Source organism: Gadus macrocephalus, chromosome 14 (genome assembly GCF_031168955.1).
Source record: "Gadus macrocephalus chromosome 14, ASM3116895v1".
In the NCBI taxonomy this organism is placed as follows: Eukaryota; Metazoa; Chordata; class Actinopteri; order Gadiformes; family Gadidae; genus Gadus; species Gadus macrocephalus.
Window position 1 is genome coordinate 2,788,509 of NC_082395.1, and position 13,371 is coordinate 2,801,879.

General features: G+C 42.8%; 1 long non-coding RNA gene across 1 annotated transcript; it reads right to left on the reverse strand.

Moving 5' to 3' along the window:
* Positions 1-299: 299 nt before the first annotated feature.
* Positions 300-13,123, reverse strand: LOC132471519 (uncharacterized). The gene is made up of 3 exons (XR_009528853.1): positions 13,060-13,123; positions 12,586-12,667; positions 300-743 (listed from the first exon to the last, which is right to left on the reverse strand). It is a non-coding gene; the product is annotated as an uncharacterized LOC132471519 (long non-coding RNA).
* Between the last annotated feature and the right edge of the window lie 248 nt (positions 13,124-13,371).

Sequence of the window (13,371 nt, forward strand, 5' to 3'; positions counted from 1 at the left end):
GAAAAGAAAGGAGAAAGAAGCAAAAAACGAAAGAATAGAAAGAGCGAGAGAAATAAAGAAAGAACCAAAGGAACAAAAGAAGAAAGAAAAGGGATAGAGTGAGAGACCTTAATTTGCAGTTAACATTTGTAAACTTTCAAATGTTCCATTAGGGTCTCATTAGTGCAGGTATATGGAGATAATTAGACGTTTGGTTAGTAAAAGTAAACAGGATTAACAGCCCAAACTACTGGAAGTTATTTACTGTAGGCCTTCAATAAATCTGTAGAATGCATTTATAACAAAATGATCTTGCCCACATTGGCTATATATGGTCTCATTAATGCAGGAATACAGAGTTAATTAGCCAAATGTTTTGACAAGTAAGCGTTAATTGGATTAACAGTTCAAACTACAAGATCAACTGCTCTGGAAAGTATTTACTGAATGCGTTCATAAGAAAACATCTCATCCCAAATGCAAACATAAACATGCATTTATTATGAAAAGGAAATCGAAAAGGAAATTGATGCAACTATAATCAGTATGAAAAGTTTAGTGTAGGACAAAACGGCAGAATATCAACTCCATCACTGTTACTATCTGCTATTGCATTTCCACAGAACTTCTGTCTCTCCAAGTTGCAGGATTTCAGTGTTAGAACCAAGTTTGGCAATACCCCCGTCAGCACTCCCCCTATCATACTCCTTCCTTTCTGGGGACTCTGATGTTCAGAAGGTTGGTGGGAGAAGAGCGATGAGAGCCTGTAAAATGTTCAGAGAATGAGACAGAGACAGAGACAGAGACAGAGAGAGATTGCTGTGACCCAGAGACTGGTTCCTGGTCAAAGGGATCCGATACAGTGTTAGGTATTCTGTGGATCCCTCGGGCAGCCAGAGGAACCATCTGATTCATGGTCGGGCTGCGAGATTCTCCCCCATTCTCACGAGCCTTGTGCAGAATCCTAATGATTATCATTAAACATCTATTCATGATTTTACCTAAACTGTTATGACAGAAAGTTATCATATTATATCAAAATGGTTTTAAATGATGAACCCTTCTGCAAGGGAAGTGGAAGCCAGAATTTGTAAAAATGTTTTGGTGGTGACCGACTACTGTTGGCAATTTCATGATTGCACTGCGAAAAGAAAGAACCAGCTTGAAGTCAAACAAACACAACTCATTAGAAACATGCCGTCGGTCACCAGCGGTCACTGTATTGAGACATCGACATAAAAACAACCTATTTGGACAACTTCATCAGGAAAGTGTCGTTATTGACTAGTTCTTCATTCATCTCCATGAACTAAGCTTAAGCATATGAAAGACCGTGGGCAATCTGTGCTAAACCGAACATCCCGATATAGCCCTTAGAAATGTCTGCTGAATTAAAACGTGTTTTGTAATAAGCCAAGAAGTAGGCCACCCATGACCTTTGGCAGATGCTTAGACACTCTGCCGGGCATTTATCATTTTCTAATTAAATTATGTGACAAAAATATATTGTCGACGCCCATGGTCTGGGGTTAGAAGGACCTCTCTCGCAGAAGGACTTATCACACAGACATGTTTAATTAATGAAAATATGGCCCGTGTGTCAGTTAATATATCACAATGAGCAACAGTCACACGCGTGGTTCATTTCTTCATGGAAAGCATTATTAATTGCAAAAAGAATAGGGAAGATTATCTCAGGATTCAGTCACTCACTATTTATGTAAGGGTTAACCTACGCATGGGTTAATTAATTGGTTAATTCCCAGCATAATGGAATAACATGGTGGTAATATTATCATATGACCACAATACGACACCCATTTCTATAGCACACTTTTTAACTCCATTCTCAGCTTGAAGTGCTTTGCATTTACTTTTTGTACAATGAAATAAGATTAAATACTTTCAGGATAAACTAGACAATGAGTCTAAAATCATTGCTTTTGGCTTGGTCTGGCCTGTGAAGCCAGATTTCCCAAACTATTGAAAGAGAAAAAGAGAAAAAGGATTTAGGTCAAACTAACTAATCTGTCATTTCCTTGTTCAGTTTTAAAAGTGATTCCACGTCTTGTGTGTGTACTTATCTCTATGAACTGCAACACCCACATTTCCACAATCACTTATCTGAAATTGATGTTCTACTTCAATTTAATTGTTGAGTAAATAGCATAGCACTTTCAATTCCAAATTAAAAGATTCTGGTAATTAAAAATCAATCAAAGAACCACCAATAGATTATAAATAGACAAAACTTTCATATTACAATGAATGGTAGTCCAGTGAATACAGAGACAAACAAGTTCACAGATCCTAACCTACCAAATGTCCAGAATGAAGCTTTAAACCTTAATTCATCCACATATTGAAGCCCAAAATACTCTTAATGGAAAGTTTCAAACATAAATCCAGAAGAGTTCATACAATCCAACAAAAATAATTGTCTTCAAGGGACCTTCCTTACAAAAGGGATCCCTTTTTTCTCATCCTATTGAATGATTCACAAAAAGCCAGTGAGTTTAAACTCATGAATACAAATCTTTACTGCCATCTATATAAACAAACACACACACAACACGGTTGCAAAAAAACTTGTTTTTCTGAAACCCTGCAGATGCCAAGATAAAAACCAGGAGATGAGAAGATTTGACTTTTGTCAAATATCAAATACATAATAAATGTAGTTGTTTCCAGCAATGCAAGAATGAACACAGAATACCTGAATGTGAAGTGTGCTCCAAAATAACCTCAAAGTTAGCAGACAGCTATATAAGAGCCACAAATTGTTAGCGGATAGATCTAAGTTGGCACTTAGACATAATATTTTTGGTATTTGTATTTCAGGGTTACCTGGTATGTTTCATCGAGAAGAGCTTCATGAATTTGACTAAGCTCACCTGTTGGCTAAAAATATATAGGTACGAAAAACACAACCGAAGGTAGTAGCATCAATAGCCTCCATCTCCATAGCACAGCATTAAAATACAACACGATCTTTCAAAACTTAACCCAACAAGTGATCGCTTTTAATTACATTCAATGACTTTGTTGGGAAGGTTTATGATACCTATGGGATCATAACATTAACATTTAAAACCAGAAGCAGCATTAAAGGAGGCTGCTTCCATTGTGTCCATTGCTTGAATGAGCTTCATTATCTGGTAGATGCACGCCTCTAGAAAATCATTCAGGGGTCAACAGAGGTCAAAAGGCAGGAAGAGATATGGAGACTAAAGCTGGGGTTAATAAAAGGTTACTCGGATTGTGTCTGATCTTGATTGGTATTTAATAGCGCATCGCTAAACATATCATTGAAAACACAGGTGAGATCCATTACATTCATCACGTCTAATAACAACGATAAGCAGCAAAGGTCTAATCTAATCCCCGAAATAAATGACCAGCATCACAGCCGCTTTCACAAACGGCACTCAGGAAATGTGCTTAAAAGTTCCCAATCACCGGCGTTTCTCTCTGAACTGATCATTAGGCTCTGAGCAGACAAGTGAGCGAATCAGAGGAAGTGTGAGCCCTGGAGCGTAGATAATGGTCTGATGACTCTGTTAATTCAGGGGGTCAGACACCCAGGGCGACGGTAGACTCTTCACGAGGAGAGCACTGACACACAACACAAGTGGCCATTAGCCAAGAGTGAGAAGTGTGATAGCATCACCTCGTGTTCCCACACGCCGCGATGTAATCACCATCATAACCATCATCATCCCAAGCGCGGGAATCATGAAATGGGGCTATATGAAGTGCTTTTAAAATGTGTTACACAAATAGAGACTAATAGGCAAAATAAATAGAGCTGTGATTACTGGAAGCAAACCGAGGATGGTGTCGAAGTCATGGGCGGTAAGTAATAAAAAATATATATTTTACACAGAGCGTGGCCTCCAAACTGACTCAGAGGTGGAAGTAGAGTGCGAGAGAGAGAGAGAGAGAGAGAGAGACTCCTTTTTCACCCCTTCCTCACAGAGAGCTGCTTTTCTTCAAACCTGACAGCCAGTGTTTGCCCCAAAGCTATCAAACAGTGCATTGATAGCCATTTCTCATGACTTATTGATGGAAACGCCGGAGGCCAAAATTTTGGAAGGGCCACTTTGTTTACTTGCCAGTCATAATGCATTAATAGGGCTTTTTTTTTTTTTTCGTGAATACTCTTACTCTCAATTACACAAACAGCAAACAGGTCAATAGTGCTTATGTCGCGATTGACCTTGAGACCACTTGAGACTCTTTAGTGGTCATCGATTGGCCGTCCACAAGGTTCACTGTTGTGTATGACTGTGTGGTCATTCAGGAGAAGTGTGTGTGTGTGTGTGTGTGTGTGTGTGTGTGTGTGTGTGTGTGTGTGTGTGTGTGTGTGTGTGTGTGTGTGTGTGTGTGTGTGTGTATTGGGTGAATGTATTACAAAACCATGTAGGTGCTTCTGATGTGGCACACATTTGTGTAAAACTGATTGGTTGGAGGTCTGTCCAATTGAGTCCAGAGGCGTTTTGGTCTGCACATGCTGATAACGGCCTTTGGATCTCCAAAATGATCCGAGTACCGGCTGGTGATAGGGGAAACGAAGGGGCTGACAGCGTGGCATTAGTCTGGTAATCTGTCTGACCTTTGTGTTGGCTTGGACGCTGGCCGGGACGCCATCATAAGCTCAGGTTGACTTGAAGATAAAATATAAAACAGACCACGCAAAGAAACCTGAGGAGCATTATCACCCTACCACCACTATATCTACATATACATCCACACATATAATATTGGGTATCCTGTTTACAAGGCATTCACCTGCACTTCAACTCAGTTTTTAGTTTTATTTATATTAAATGGGTATTACGTTAGTTTTTATGCCTACAAAATGGTTGTTAGCTTAGAAAGCAACAGTAGCCTATAGTTTATTTATCAATTGTGTACAGAATAGGTTTAGCTTTTAATCATAATGTATATATTGTTTATATTTGTTCCTAGTCCTGTCTTTTTAAGCACCCAAATTTCGCTGTACTTGTACATTGACAATAAAGATCATTCATTCATTCATTTCAAGATGTAGAGCTACATCCACCTCGGCTTAAGGACAGACTAAATGGAGGGAAAAAGCTGTGGTGATAACGAGGATGATCATTATGATGATACAAACGCTTTACCTGTTTTAGGTGTCTCTAAGTGTTGTAAAAATGCGGGACACTCTAGTCATTCGCTGCCTGTCCTCTGACGGCTCACGCCGTCCAATCAGATGCAGGCACACTGAAAGGCCGTCCAACGAAGACCTTCCATCTCAAACACACACTCTGCGAAGTCAACTGTACCGAGCAGAACACCCCCACCAACACCCCAGCCTCCACCCGCTTTGGTTCCGCTCTGTATCGTATGTAGCCTACACAAGGGCAGGAGAGATCTGATGGACCCCCATGGGGGTACCTCAGATGTTCCCCATGAGGTACGTCAGAGGGGGTACATGTATAGTGCTCCCTGGTGTGATGTGTTGGCATTCTGTGTCTGACATCCGAGTCGTACTTTAATATCCTAGCACCCGAACCGTACCGCCAAACTAAAGTGTAGTAACAATACATGAAATAAATGGTTCCATCTATGGAGTGATTCCTGACAGAACCATAATGAGCAGTAATCCCCTTGCTTCGATTGAAACATGCCTAAATCATGAGATACGGGCTGTTTTTCAAGGCCAAGGTGATAATATATAGCGTCCCCTTCCCCTGTCAATGCAAACACTAGACACCACAGGTGTAAGCCTTCTGTTTGAGTCAAATTTACTCTAATGGCAAGAACGGGAAACAGAAGAATTAGGATTCTTTCCTTTTTATCTTTTTTTTCCAATCTCCTTTTCTACAATGGCTGAAAATATGAGCTTTTCATTAAATTGGCTTCAATTATGAAATGGAAGCAAGACCATTTATTTCCAAATGATCCCATTGACCAGGACTACAGCAAACCCGTCGTCCTTCCGAGTGACTGCTGAGGGCAAAGGCACAGAGACATTTCTGAGCCATTCATCGAAATGTGTCGGTCAGCCATTATAACGCTAACGGGTGAGGTGTTAAAATATGCTCACATTCATTTTCCAGTGTATCCATGACCTCCACTGAGGGGATCATCAGTGAACGGCGGGCTGAGTCCTGGTTTCCATGAGGATGCCACTGTGTAGAAACCCACGCTGGGTGAAAGAAAGTACACATACAAATGGTCCACCAGACTAACAGATCGGAAACGTTTATCACCCTTCAAAAAATCAATGATGGGAACTTTGTGCAAACTGTTTTGTTCCATTGAGCGGCTTTGCAGACTCTCTCGCGATTATAGTTCCCCAACAGCATTGTCCTCAAGTCTGAAGGCTTCTCCATCGTGCGATCGGGCAAAGCCTTTACGTCGGCCAAATTGTGTTTTGTGCTCCCACTCATCCATCACGCATCCACACAGTGAACAGGTGTGGTCAGAGGTGCATGCTGGGACGTCACGCTGCCCTGTCGTATTGAATCACCGTATAACTTGAGGTCAGACGAGGAGACTTGGCGGCGCATCGTTTGAAAGGTGCAAATGCTAGACGGTACGCAAGTTAACTGTAAAGTTTATTCAAAGCAATTAACTCAATAACAACCCCAACGATACAGAAACATTCAGCACAGTTCATGAAGCATTAATTAATCATGTTATTCACCGGCCTAGGCCGGTCCTCTTGCCTCTTTTATCGTGTTTCTGTGTTCATTAAACTTTGTTCTTTGTCCTGAACGGTCTGTCCTGAACGTACGTCTTTTAACATTGTGGTTCTGGGGCCAGATATGAAACAAACGTGAACCCAACCCTGAGGCTTGTTAAGCTGATGAGCACATGAAGCGCAAGTGTTTCCATCAAGGGCCGAAAACATATCAAACAATCTCCGAGTGAATAAATCAATAATGAGTACAGAGCACTGGATTCTTATTATGAGTACACACACACACACACCCCCACCCACCCACCCACCCACCCCCCCCCCCCGACAGGAGATGGTGGCAAATCGGATCACCTATTCAGCGTGAACGTTGTTCACACTGAATATATGACCTCACTCTACAAGGTGATTGTGTGCGTTCATGTATAGTACAAAAGCAGCAGGCGCACTACGGCCTTGAGGGCTGTGCTAATCAGACTCCACCCCCCTGCTACCACTTAGTTTAAGTTTCTAGTTAGCGCTCAGATGTGTAAGGGGCTTCTGGTGGGCGAAGGAGGCAGGGGCCACCCTGCCTCTCTCCCCCAACACGGTGGGGGCTGTGGTGGAAGGCGGAGACGGAGCTGCCAGTTGCAGAGGTTTGGGTGGAGGGGGGAGGAGGGGGGTGGGGAGGGAGGGGTGAGGAGGAGGGAGGAGGGGGGTAGGGGCTGTGGTGGAAGCTGGAGCTGCAGAGGTGGGGGAGGAGGGGTGGGGAGGGGGTGAGGTAGTGGGGAGGAGGTGAGGGAGTGAGGGGGCTGGCTGTCTGAAGTTGGCTCCGGAAGCCTGGGGTAATGGCACACTCCATCACACCTGGCACAGGTACGCACACACACCACATTATATTTACGGCGCTGCAGTCAAGGCCACTTATTTATTTTTTATACGCCATATCGACATTTATGGAGGCGGGAGAGCTATGCCACAGACGCAGTGCTTGAACCCGTGTGTGTGTGTGTGAACTCCTTCCCGTTTATAGGACTCTGTGGCTTACGCAGAAGATGGCTGTTGTGAGAGGGGGGAGAGCGGTATGGGGGAGGGAAGGGGGAGAGAGGGATCTGTGGGGGACACTTTATACGGGGATACTGGGCATAGACAAGCAAGTCGTAAACATGGTTACAAATATACGTGTTGAGGGATTCTTCACTGTAATAAGGAGAGGAGGAAACTACTCATCATCACCTTGGCAACCGTGTGAAAGCAATAGCTTGTATCTCATTAGGGAACGCTTTTAATTAGAATCAAGGGAATTATTGAGAATTCTGACAAATGATCAGCGCGCTGCAGACGTATACATCACTAGCGGTCGTGCGGCGTTCAGAGAAATCACAATCTTAAATGGATTCCCTCCATCGGTACATCTTCATGTACTGTGATCGGTACAGCCTTTCATTGCCCCCGGGTTAGCCATTCCAGCTGTTACCTCAAACTTATGCAACCGGATGCGCTCAGCGCGTCAATAACCATAACCCTACAACAGGCTAAACGGCTGCATTCCTCTCGCCAGGAACACACACACACAACGTCCGAGGGACTTCCACAATACGACGCACAAACCCAATGATCCGGTGTGACAAAGCGATTGGTTTCGTGCCGTCGTTAAGCACACAGGCGCCGTGACGGCTGGCGCCCGGGCTTACAGCCTCTTTAGCCTCCCTGCTCACACCGCTGATACCGAGCCTGCGCTGGCCTCCTGGCGAGGCCCGTCCGGGAAGCCCGCGCGCGTCGGTTGGAACGCGGCCCAGAATCACTTGTTATTCCAGTGTTCCGGCGACAGAGGCCCACGGAGGAGCGGGAGGCGCCCGTCTGGAGTGGGGATAGAGCCGAAACCGGGCCCCATCACCGCGGCGGACAGATGCTGTCGACCGCCTCCCCGCAACATGCCCCTCTGTGTTCTCTGTGTCCTCGCATACAAACGTTTCATATGCTTGTTCAATCAGCGACAGCAAAAGCGGGGTTAGGGAACACGACTGTACGCTGGCCGCTTACAATGTGGCGGGCAGCGTTGGCGTTGAACACAAACAAACATGAGATGAGGAACGTGCGTTGATCTCGCCCGCGCTGGGGGGGGGGGCAAGGTGGGGGGGGGGGGGGTCAGATAGAGGAGGGGTTATCAATCGGCGAGTTAATTCAATAACGCAGGCGTTCAGTAGATAGCGTGGGACTCGAGTCGTCCCGAAGAAGTCGTGCCAGCGTGGTTCAATATTTCTGTGTGATCGCGTCCTTCTTTTGAGTCGGCTGCTTTCATGGGGGGTCACGTAGGGGAAGTGGTCATCGCCATGTGGCTCTCTGTTCTTCAGCATTGAGGCTCTGATGCACGATAGACACACGAGATGAACGTATTGGACATTACATTATAGGTGCATATAGGTGTTATTAATTTGTTATCCTTATTCTTATTATTCTTATTCTTATTCTTATTTACGTTTAACCTCATTCTTCATGTTTAATCTCTGTTTTTCTTTTAATCTTTCTTTTAGTCTGTTTTATTATATGTCTGTTACATAGTTTTGATAGGGCAATATGTAAAGCGTCTTAGAGTACCATATTAAGCGCAATATAAATTTCATTGATTATTATTATGATTACATTCAGAGCATTTAGCAGATGCTTTTATCCAAAGCGTCTTGCAATAAGTTTATTTAGTCAGAAGAAAGAGAAACAACTATATATCACTGTCGGTACAGTAAGGATGTTCATAGAACCAAGTAACAATAATGAACAATAGCTGGGTTGACCCATTCCCCATGCACAACAAAGATAGCTAGGATGAGATGCTAAACAATGCTAAGTACTATTTTTTATTGCAACATACAAGTGCGTACATTAAGTGACATAAAGGGATTTGATATGGGCTGTTATTGCTGTAAATTGCCATGGGTGGATCACCACCAAGGCCCATTTACCTGCTGTGACAGGAACACAGACAGCATCTTGGGTCTAAAACTCTTATCCATCCATCAATCCATCTTTCTTATCTATCTTCCTCATCTCTATATCTGCTCTAAGTAATTAAACAAAGCAAAGGAAGGTAATTGTTGGAGGCACAAGAAGTGATATCAACGGCGAGATGATTTGGTTTCAACTCGTTCTCTACCGTGTGGTTAACAGAGCGCAGCACACAGTGAAGTGATGACCTCATCCTTACTAATTAGTTTCCAAAATGTCTTCCTAACAATTATTCGGCAAATCCATCAGTGTGACTGTCCATTAATTATGATAAAAAATCTTCCCCCAGTGATGACAGTGACCACACACGCACTCGCATGTGCACAGACACACAATCACTAATTGCAGAATATAATTGTCATGTCTGTGATTCCCGATATTAAGGGCTAGTTTGCAACTCACTTAGCCAGAAGCCCATTTTCCAAGTAGCATAGGAGTGCAATGCTACTATTCTAAGCTAAAACCAGATTAAGACAACAGGCCAGTGCACACCATGACATAGTTATACAGTTTTTTCACGACATCACAATTAACTACATGAATTTAGTCTGCAACACACACACAGTATTAACTGGGCTGATAGTCCATTTTGTTTTTCTTTTTACAACCACCATCAATACGTTCTTTCACTGTTTGCTGAAAGCAGAGAAGTGACAATGTGCCATTTAGTGCCAAGCGAGTGAAGCGGAATGAAAGAGAGGTCGTATCAATCCTGGTCCTTACACACGTCAGAGAGGCTGGAGAGGAGAGCAGCCTGTGCATCCTTAGACAAGTCTCAATCAATTTCCCAATTAGGAAATAGCTCCATTTATCCTTAATTGAACATTTTATTGCTGCGTAGAAATGAATAGAGAACGGGTGCCTTTGAGCTGTTTGTTCCTAATCTGGAGCGCAGGGCCAGTTCTTAAGCTAGTGAGCCATTCAACAGCCATAAAAACACATTGCAATCTAAAAATAAATTGCCTCGCTATCATTTTAACCAACGCTATTAATAACAAACTCTTCAGTGGCTGATACAAAACTGGGCAGTCTGACCGTTTCGAATTCATTGTAGAATCACAACCCCCTCCCCCCCTCCTCCCATGTTAAAAACAATCTACATCCAAAGTGCATTTATGAGGGGCCTGTCAATCACAATAGCTATTCCTCTCCCCTATGGAATGAAAATAATGCCCTTCTTTTGAGATTGCAGTTGACCGAAAAAACGAATGTTTTCAAAAAGCAAGTTATTGGCTTCTACAGCCGGCATCACATTATATTTCCCATTAATCTGAAATGGGTCTTTTCGGCTCGCTGATGAAATTCCTAGAACAGGAATTCTTGTCCTAGTTTCAACTGAACTTCCCAAATCCACATGCAGACCTAGAGAGATATGTATGAGAATGTGAGGAGGATGTGGTCTCTTGGGTGTAGTTGAGGCACTGAGCTCATCAAGAATAACAGCAGGGGATTCAATTATAGAGTCAAGGACTCATTTGTATAAAAGATAAAAGAACTGAAAATAGACAGTCGTGTATATTTGGTGTATTAAGACAGTCGTGTATATTTGGTGTATTAGAACAATCGTGTATATTTGTTGAATTAAGACAGTCGTGTCTATTTGGTGTATTAGACAGACGTTAATATTTGTATTCAACTGTATTCAGTTGCGCATATTTGTTCATGGATATATTGTTAAGACAGATGTGGAAATTTAGTGTATGAGGACAGTCAAACGAGACAAGTCATTGGAATTTGCTTTTTAAAAACATTCCATTTAGCTTTGAAAAATGTGCCCACTGTAATACTTTTTAAAGCAGCAGCTACTTGTATTCAAACGTATATGTACCATTTGTACTGCAGCTACTTGGTTAAGTTTCAAAACCTTGTGCAGTTCTAACTCCAAATAATCAAGGTACTATTACTACTACTCGGTCATGAAGCAGATTCTTTCATCCATGACATTAATGATGAGCTAGAGGTTAGGCCACTTGCTCAGCCACACATACAGGTAGACTGTAGACTGTCAATTATTTTAGTCTATGCTATTTCTGTTGTTTGACATGTTTCAAGCTAACCATAGTTATGAATTGTTTCTTCATCACAAAATGGAAAACACCATATAAGGTTTTAATAATTTTGTAGATAAGTTAAAGACTTCAAACATGGCCACTTTGCCATTTCCGCTTAAGCCTAGACAGACCAAAGGTTTACCCGGGTAATTTAGAACATGTAGCCGTAGCTTATTTACCATTCCGCCCACTCCCATTACAACTGTTTGTTTACATGTGTTCGAGAGATACTTGATGAACCACCTCCAGAACGCAAGCTTGTTTACCATGTGTCTCTGTTAGATTAAACCACGTGCTGAACATATACCGCTCTCCGAGTCATAACTAGCCCGAACGGGCAATACCACAGAGGATCAAAATAGTTTTTCATCACTGTGGATCACTTTTCAGCTAGAATTCGACCTCCCTAGTATGCATATACATGATTGTTTGCATTAGGAGACAACATTTGGGGGATACACCAGCAATGTCATTGTGAGGCCCATTTTGACCTTGACCATGTTTACAAACCGTTTATCGCACGTAAAGTTTGGGCCATATTCAAAGTGTAGTTTACCTACTTTAATAACCTCACAAGACAGATATAGGGGATGCGTTTGAAAATGGGAATCAAACAGTGCATAGACAAACAAAGATAGTGATCCGTCGCTTTCCGAGAGACGCAGGGTTTGCCTGCCAGACGCTCGCACGGCCAATCTGAATCCCCAATCTTAAACACAATAAACGAATTCTAGGCCAGGATGGCAAGATCCCCAAAATCCAGCAACGAGAGTACAAATACTCCTTTTTCAGTTCTTGACTACAAGACAATATTCCTGCATGCTCATTAGTTTGTTTTTTTCTTCTGTTTATGTCTTACAAATCGTCAATGTCTAATGTAGAAGTAAAAAAATATGCACTCACCATTATTTTTGCCGCCAGTTTTTCTTCAGAATAGTCTCATGAGGAAGGCTTAAAGATGACTTGATGTATCGCAGTTATTCCTCTGGAAGAGTATTTGACAACACCAGATTGTTTTATGAGCAGTAATTGCCGTTGTTTGCAAAATTGCTCCAGCATGACCTCCCTCTCATCAAAACTGATATCACTTTCCCATTTCGTGTTTGATTGAATTGAGTCAACCATTAAACATCGTTTTTTCAAAAATTCAACAACCCTTAAGCATAAAGATATAATGAGAGAGAGTCTAGACCCAAGTATGCGAATACTTTTAGCTGTGGCTCTTGTGGGAACACTCTTGTGAAATGCGAGCTAGTTAATGTAACAGAGCCTATGAGCACTGGACACCTCAGTTGCCCTCAACTGAACATGTTTGATAAAGGCCTATCTATATTCATTTATATAGGTGCATGTTTATGTTACATGTCCAAAACATACTTCACCAGCATGCTTCCACTGTGTCTTTGGTCTGTCTGGTGTCATAAGGCTAACCAGCTTCAGGTGGCCCAGGCATCTGATTAGGGGCTACCCAGGAAGTGAGGTCACCCAGCAGGTGGAGCTACCAAGGGGGTGGGGCTACCCAGGGGGAGGAGCTGCCCAGTGGGAGGAGCTACCCAGGGGGTGGAGCTATCCAGTGGGCATAGGCGTAGCGAGCTACTCGACGTGGAGTGGAACTACCCAGGGTTGCTGATCTGCCTGAGCTGCATTCGGTACGGTGGAGGTTGCTAAATGTCTGTGGTGATTTGGTGA